Source organism: Physeter macrocephalus, chromosome 6, assembly GCF_002837175.3.
Source record: "Physeter macrocephalus isolate SW-GA chromosome 6, ASM283717v5, whole genome shotgun sequence".
In the NCBI taxonomy this organism is placed as follows: Eukaryota; Metazoa; Chordata; class Mammalia; order Artiodactyla; family Physeteridae; genus Physeter; species Physeter macrocephalus.
In genome coordinates, this window is record NC_041219.1 from 85,186,882 (window position 1) to 85,195,609 (window position 8,728).

General features: G+C 41.0%; 1 protein-coding gene across 7 annotated transcripts in view; it reads right to left on the bottom strand.

Annotated features, from left to right (window-relative positions):
• The window catches only part of LOC102988625 (17-beta-hydroxysteroid dehydrogenase type 6), a 33,881-nt gene that overhangs the window by 16,141 nt on the left and 9,012 nt on the right, over window positions 1-8,728 (bottom strand). Inside the window, exon 3 of one of the 7 annotated variants that reach the window (XM_028491227.1) lies at window positions 7,576-7,639. The exons of 4 other annotated variants lie outside the window; for them this stretch is intronic. The gene's annotated coding sequence lies outside the window, so the exon portion shown is untranslated. Of the gene's footprint in view, window positions 1-7,575; window positions 7,640-7,898; window positions 8,491-8,728 lie in introns of those variants that run through there. 2 more of the 7 variants (XM_028491231.2, XM_028491230.2) reach the window with 2 other exon arrangements.

Here is an 8,728-nt window from a genome sequence, read left to right on the forward strand (position 1 = left end):
TGTCCCCTGCATCGGCAGGCGGACTCTCAACCACTGCGCCACCAGGGAAGCCCAAAAATAGAAATAAATTATTAAGAAAATATGGAAAGGACAACAAGAGAAAGTGCTTATTTTTGCCCAAGGTGTCATGGAAGAGGTAGCATTTGAGGTGAACAGAAGCTCAGCGCACTAAGCAGAATGAAAAGAAGCATACCTCAGGCAGCAGGAACAGGATGGGAGACGGCACAGAGGTTTATAAGGCTATATGCCATGGAGTAGCAAGAGGTGATGCTGCAAAGACAGGTAGCGGCCTGATCATGAAAGCCCTTGGTTGGCATACTAAAGAATGTAGGACTTCCCTGGTGGCACAGTGGTTGAGAGTCCGCCTGCCAATGCAGGGGACATGGGTTCGATCCCTGGTCTGGGAAGATCCCACATGCCACGGAGCAAATAAGCCCGTGCGCCACAACTACTGAGTCTGCGCTCTAGAGCCCACAAGCCACAGCTACTGAGCCCATGTGCCGTAACTAGTGAAGCTCACGTGCCTAGAGCCCATGCTCCGCAACAAGAGAAGCCACCACAATGAGAAGCCCATGCACCGTAACGAAGAGTAGCCCCTGCTCGCCGCAACTAGAGAAAGCCTGCGTGAAGCAACAAAGACCCAACGCAGCCAAAAATAAAAACGAATGTAGATTGTGTCCTGAATTTTGTCCTTTATGCATTCAATCAACATTTTTTGAGCACCCACTGTGTGCCAGGCACTGTTAGGTGCTGACCACTCATATACTGCTGATGGCAACGTAAAATGGTATAGCTGCACTGGAACCTTGAAAACATTATGCTTAGTTGAAAAAGATCACATATTGTATTATTCAATTTATATGAAATTTCCAGCATAGGCAAACCTATAGAAACAGAAAGTAGGTGAGTGGTTGCCTAGGACTGGATTGAGGGAGTTGGGGGAAAATAGGGAGGGTGACTGCTAACGTGTAAGGGAATTCTTTTGGAAGTAATGAAAATGTTCTAAAATTGATTGTAGTGATGGTCACACAATTCTGTGAATATACTAAGAGCTAATGAATTGTATACTTTAAATGGGTGAATTGTATGTGTGAATTATACCTCAATAAAGTTTTTAAATAAATAAAATAGACATAATAAATATGTTATAAGAGGGTATGCACTTTGGAAAAAAAAAAAAAGCAGGGACTTCCCTGGTGGTCCAGTGGTTAAGACTCCATGCTTCCACTTCAGGGGGCATGGGTTCGATCCTAGGTCGGGGAACTAAGATCCCACATGCCACACCTCACAACCAAAAATAAAGAAAAATAGCAGAGTAAGGGGGATCAAGAGGGCTGAAGCGGGGGCAGTTTGCAGCATTAAATATTGTGATCAGAGTAGGCCTCACTGAGAAAGCAACATCTGAGCAAAGACAGACAGGAGGCAGAAGAGTTGAACATGAAACAGGTATGAGCAGGAAGGGAAGAATTTGAAATATGCAAGAGGCAGATGCCCTAGGATCTAGTAATTAGATGGGATAGTCCTAGGAAAATTCCCAGTTTAAAATCCCTGAGATGCAAGGATGGTTGAATATACACAAGAATGTATTAATAAATGTGACATAGCACATTAACGGAAAGATTAATATCATATGATCATCTCAATAGATGCAGAAAAAGCATTTGACAAAATTCAACATCCTTTCAGGATGAAAACTCTCAACAAATTGGGTATAGAAGGAACATGCTTCAACATAATAAAGGCCATATATGACAAGCCCACAGCTAACATCACACTCAGTGGTTAGACTGAAGGCTTTTTCCTCTAAGATCAGGAGCAAGACAAGGTGCCCACTCTCACCACTCCTATTCAATGTAGTACTAGAAGCCCTAGCTAGAGCAATCAGGCATGAGAAAGAATAAAAGGCATCCAAATCAGAAAGGAAGAAGTAAAATTATCTCCATGTGCAGATAATATGATCTTGTATATAGAAAATGCTAAACACTCCACAAAAATCTGTTAGAACTAATGAAAAAATTCAGTAAAGTTTCAGGATTAAAAAAAAGAAACACAGAAAAAATGAGTTGCATTTCTATACACTAACAATGAACTATCTGAAAAAGAAAAATTCTATTTACCATAGTATCAAAAACAAGAAAATACTTAGGAATAATTTAACCAAGGAGGTGAAAGAACTATACACTGAAAACTACAAGACTTGACTAAAGAAACTGTAGAAGACACAAACAAATGGAAAGATATCTCATATTCATAAATCAGAACAATTCATATTATTATCATTTTTTTGTGTGTGTGTGTGTGGTATGTGGTCCTCTCACTGTTGTGGCCTCTCCCATTGCAGAGCACAGGCTCCAGATGCACAGGCTCAGCGGCCATGGCTCACAGGCCCAGCCACTCCATGGCATGTAGGATCTTCCTGGACTGGGGCACGAACCCGTGTCCCCTGCATCGGCAGGCGGATTCTCAACCACTGCGCCACCAGGGAAGCCCCATATTATTTTTGGGGTTTTTTTCTTTTAATTTTATTTATTTATTTATTTATTTATTTATTTATTTATTTATGGCTGTGTTGGATCTTCATTGCTGCATGTGGGCTTTCTCTAGTTGCAGTGAGTGGGGGTTACTCTTTGTTGTGGTGCGAGGGCTTCTCATTGTGGTGCCTTCTCTTGTTGCGGAGCACGGGCTCTAGGAGTGCGGCCTTCAGTAGTTGTGGCTCGCGGGCTCTAGAGCGCAGGCTCAGTAGTTGTGGCACACGGGCTTAGTTGCTCCGTGGCATGTGGGATCTTTCCGGACCAGGGCTTGAACCCATGTCCCATGCATTGGCAGGTGGATTCTTAACCACTGTGTCACCAGGGAAGTCCCAAGAATTCATATTGTTAAATGTCCATACTACCCAAACCATCTATAGATTCAATATGATCCCTATCAAAATTCCAATGTCATTTTTCACAGAAATAGAAAAAACAATCCTAATATTCTTATGGAACCACAAGAGACCCTGAACAACTAATGCAATTCTGAGAAAGCAGAATAAAGCTGGAGACTTCACAATTCCTGAATTCAAACTATACTACAAAGCTACAGTAATCAAAGCAATATAGTACCGGCATAAAAATAGACACATTGACCAATGGAACAGAATCAAGAGCCCAGAAATAAACCCACACATATATGGTCAACTAATATTTGATAAAGAAGCCAGTGGGGAAAGGATTATCTCCTCAATAAATGGTGGTGGAATATTCACACATAAAAGAAGGAAATTGGACCCTATTTTCACCACTCACAGAAATTAATTCAAAATGGATTAAAGACTTAAATGTAACACCTGAAACCATAAAACTCCTAGAAGAAAACACAGGGAAAAATTCCTTGACATTGGTCTTGGCAACAATGTGTTTGGATATGATACCAAAAGCAAAAGCAATAAAGGCAAAAATAAGTGGGACATCAGACTAGAAAGTTTCTGTACAATGAAAGAAACAACTAACAAAATGAAAAAGCAACCTATAGGGTGGATAGCTAGTGGGAAGCAGCCACATGGCACAGGGAGATCAGCTAGGTGGTTTGTGACCACCTAGAGGGGTGGGATAGGGAGGGTGGGAGGGAGGGAGACGCAACAGGGAAGAAAGGCAACCTATAGAATGAGAGAATATAGAATATCTGCAAACCATGTATCTGCTAAGGAGTTAATATCCAAAATATATAAGGAACTCATAAAACTCAATAGCAAAAAAAAAATCCAATTAAAAAATGGGCAGAGAATCTGAATGGACATTTTTCCAAAGAAGTCATATAAATGACCAAAAGGTACATGAAAAGATGCTCAATATCACTAATCATCAGGGAAATGCAAATCAAACCTATCACTTCATGTTAGAATGGCTGTTATCAAAAAGACAAGGGATAACAAGTGTTTGCAAAGATGGGGGGAAAAATCCACCTGTGTCATCAGTCCTGAGGCTGAACAACTAGAACCACCTGAAGGAGATTGGAAGAAAGAAAGGGAAAGCCTGAGAGAAGCCTCAGAGAGATGGGCAATACTGAGAGCTGAGCTCTGCTTAGCAGGTGTCGTCACTGAGCCACCTCCTTGGGATGAAGATGCTCAAATCTAAACATGACTCTGTAGGTGTTTCCCCTGAGACTTTTCTTTACCAACAGTGAAGTCATTGGCCCATTCTGTCTTGCAGACTTCATCCTGGGACTATCTACAATGAACTATAGAGGTCATCTGGCCATCCCCCAGCCTGAGAGTCCCTTTCTGCTCTCCCCACTTAGCAGAGTGAGCTCTTCTCCAAGGGAAGGGTATTTATTTTTGTGGATGGGGCAATGTAAGCATGGGGGGAAAAAGTACAGTCTAGGGGAAGAGGAAAGAAAGGTATAAAAAGGTGTGGAGAAGTAGGAAGTGTCCAGAGGCTCCAGGAGGAAGCAGAGATGGCTTAATCTCTGCCTAAGCACCCACCAGGGTGTTCCTTCTTTGCTCCTCCCTCCCCATCATCAGTCTCCAGATCCCATCCTCACCAGCCCAGGTCTTGGTCAGTGACAGGGCCCCAGGGAGGAAGCAGGAAGGTTTGGGGCCCCATGAATTGACCTCTCTGGTTGCCTTGGAATCTGGGGTGAACATAGGGTCACAAGCCATTGGTACGGATATTAGAAATGTTAATATTGACTACTACCCCTGATTGGTTTCTCTACAACCTGGAAACCCAACAGAAACTAGCCATGATGCTATGCCATCTGTCTGTCAGTAGAGCAAACCACAAAGACCTGACACAGGTGTGAAAATGAAAGGGAAAACCAAGGGAACATCCTAGGGAGATTGGCAATCCTCAGTGCTTTACGCTCTCTGCTAAACTGGGCTTCCCCACCCAGTCATTGTGCTTGGGGTGTGCTGAAGACTCTCATATCCAAACCTGGAGGTGTTTCAGGCTTCCATGATTTTCCTCTTCAGCAACAGTGCAGAACATATTCCATTACTCAGAACACTTTTTTTGGAGTCTGTTATGATACCAATGAGACTACATGGCTAATTCCCTGCCTACTTTTCCTTTTATTCCTTTCCAAGAATCTCTCTGCATGAGTTCCCCTGTCCCCAACCCTGACTTTGTGGATAACATAGAAATATGAGCATGGATTCTGAAGCCAGATTACTTGGGTTCAAATCAGGCTTTACCATTTACTTGTTGTGTGGCCTTGGGCAAGTGAATTAACCTCTCTACCTGTGTGCTCATCTTCAAAATGGGAAAAGAACCCTTCAGTGATTTGTTGGGCGAGTTAAATGAGTTAACGCGTGTAAAGCACTATGTAATTGTTAGATATTATTAGTATTATTTTGGTGGTTGTTGTTTTATTATTGCCATTCTGGGCCTTTCTCCCTGAGCCCTACCACTTCCACTTTTTCACAATATGTGCAACTCCAGGTACAGCAACATCCTTAGTCATTTCTATCTGCTTTTTATCACGACGTTGGGCCATACTGGTTCACCCTGACTCTCTTCAGTCTCAAGCAGAAGACTTCTCTCTCTGCACCATAGCACATGGCAAAGTAAAGAATAGCTTTTATTCCCTTCTTTTAAATCTTCAGACCTGGGCATGGCTATAAGCTCCAATCAGTCTAGTCACTGATCCTAAGAGCACATGGATTCATGGACCGATAGATCCATCGTGACATTCTTTGCTCTCACATTGGGCGTACAGACTAGGTGTTACTTTAAAACAAAGAATGTTGCCCACCATCCAGCTCTACAAGGATCAAGTCATTAGTCTCTGCAGTCACTGACCGGCAGTACACCCTGAAAAGAATTCAGGATGAAAAATGTGATAAGGCACTCTATGCTTTGGAAAAACAGACGCCTTAGATAGACAGAGATATCTCAGGGGGGAAAATTTTAATGAACCCAGATTCTTGCATCTTCTCATACAGAGATAAACACTAAAATCATTAAGTAAGATATCTGATCCTCACGATTAGTAGTAACATTTTACCAAGATGTATGCTTGACTGCACACATTCCCTAGCCAAAATCATACATATACTGGCTTCTCCCCCTACCCCTTTGGAGCAGTTTCTCAGAGCTGTCTGAGAGGCTGTCTCCAGGCTATAGTCCTCAGTAAGACCTTGAATAAATTCAACTCACAGCTCTTACATTGTGTGTTTTTCTTTCAGTTGACATACTCAAGCCAACAATTGTTTATCACAGTTAGATGCCACTATGCACCCACCATAATGTTTTAACTGAAAAAGGCTGACTATGTCAAGTGTTGGCAAGAACAATCAAGCACTGCTATTGAAAGAGTAAATTCATTCAATCAATTTGAAAAAAACAGTTTGTCATTATCTATTGAAGATAAAGATCCACTTTCTCTATACTCATAGATTCCATTTTAGGTATTTAACAACAACAACAAAATATATGCACCATAAGATGGGTTTGCAGCAGCATTATTTGTGATAGCCAAAAGCTGGAAACAACCCAAACATGCACAAAGAGTAGAATGGATAAATAAGTTGAGATATGTTCTGTAATGGAATGCTATACGGTGACAAAAACAAACTATAGCTACACACAATTACATGAATGAATCTCATAAACATAATACTGTGACACAAAAGAACACATACCATATTATTCCATCTACACAAAGTTTTAAAGAGACAAAACTAATCTAGGTTGCTACAAAAGATTACTTGTTACCTTTGGGGAGGAGGTAGGGGTCCACGATTGAGAAAGGTATTAGTGGGTTGTTTACAGTGCTCATAATGTTCTATTACTTGACCTGTGTGGCTGTTAACAGAAGTACTAATTTTGTGAAAATTCATTGAACCATCTACCTGTGTGTTCTCAACTCAAATTAGAAAAATAAAAATACCGCTTTTATTAAAAAGAGAAGAAAAGAAACAGTGTGAAGAAAATCACTTCTGTGTTTGCTATAAAATTCTTATCAAGAACACTGTGCATCTATACACTGTGCAAGATCCCACATGATAAATCCTGTCATGCATTTAGTACCAGGGAAGATTTTGTCTTTTCTAAGTAAATAGTATACTATTGATTATTTTTAAATTATCTAGTTCTGCATATTATCTTAGAAGTTTAAGGCCAAATTTAATGTTCAATCATAGTAATTCTGTTAGTCCTTGTAGACAGCATTTTTTTCTTCTCTGCTCTCTTTCATCACTTTGATTTTCTATTTCTTTTTATGTTTCCATCTGCATTTTAATAACTTTTTTGTATATATGTCTTTTACTATAAGTTACCTCAAACTCTTTTTGAAGATGCTACATTGTCCAAGCATAAAACTTAAAAGATTTTCCAAACTCAGTCTCATCCCAAAAGCTGACTCAATCCCTCTGCCAAGTGGGAAAAAATTAGCAAATACTCCAGCAGCTGATGCCTTGTACTGGCATACATAAATAAATAAATAAATAAATAAATAAATAAATAAATATATACACACACACACACACACACATATATATGAAATATAGTAAATGTATATATACACACATATATATATCATACTTCATTTCATATCAGTATATGAGATTCCACAAAGAGAAAGGAAAAATGTTACCTGAGGAATTCTTGTTTGGGGATGTACATCAGATTTCACCTACCTTTGGAACTTTACTTCTTCTCTGTTCTCCACAGGATTAGAAATGTAACAAGTGAGAAGGAATAATGGGACTATTAAACCCTTGTTTACTGGTCACGTGGGTTAAAAAAAAGAAAGAAAAAACAATTTCGCCACTCCCACTGCAAAGAGCTTGCTCACAGTAGGAGATGGGGGTAGGGTTAGGTCAGGACACAAACTAGATCACAGAGCTTCAGCAACACAGTTCTCAGGACTTAATTATATAAGGCCGCTCTTGCTTACCCAAAAGTTCACAAACTTACCCCACAGCTCCCAGCGTTACCATAAAAGAGCTGGTTTTCCACACTGTCAAGAATTCCAATTTACAGAGCATACCCACGGGGTCCTATTTATAAGTATAAAATCACTCTCAACTTCTAAACAATACTTTCTTGAACTGCAAAAGAATAAAGATCAAAAAAGCAGAGAACACAATGGCGATGAAATTTCTTTCAGAAATCAAAGTTGAAGGGTCTTTTAAGAAAATTAAAAACCATAATCAAGATCTTTAAAAAAATTTTTTTTAAAAACATCTTTCTCGGGACCTCCCTGGTGGTGCAGTGGTTAAGAATCCGCCTGCCAATGCAGGGGACATGGGTTCAAGCCCTGGTCCAGGAAGATCCCACATGCTGCGGAGCAACTAAGCCTGTGTGCCGCAACTACTGAGCCTGTGCTCTAGAGCCTGTGAGCCACAACTACTGAGCCTGCGTGCCACAACTACTGAAGCCCGCACGCCTAGAGCCCATGCTCTGCAACAAGAGAAGCCACCGCTCGCCGCAACTAGAGAAAGTCCACGCAGCAACGAAGACCTGACCCAACACAGCCAAAAATAAATAAATAAATAAATTTATTTAAAAAACCTTTCTCCAAACAGATCTTATCCCCAACCCAACAAACAGATCTTATCCCCAACCCAACACACACACACACACACACACACACACACACACACACACACACACACACACACACACCATTTGCTCAGGAAGAGTCCCGTCCTGGAGACTTCAGAGGACTTCATGAATCCCCACTGGGCAGGGTTCCTTTCCTTTCCCCCACGCTGCCCACCGCCCCCCCCCCCCCCCCCCCCCCA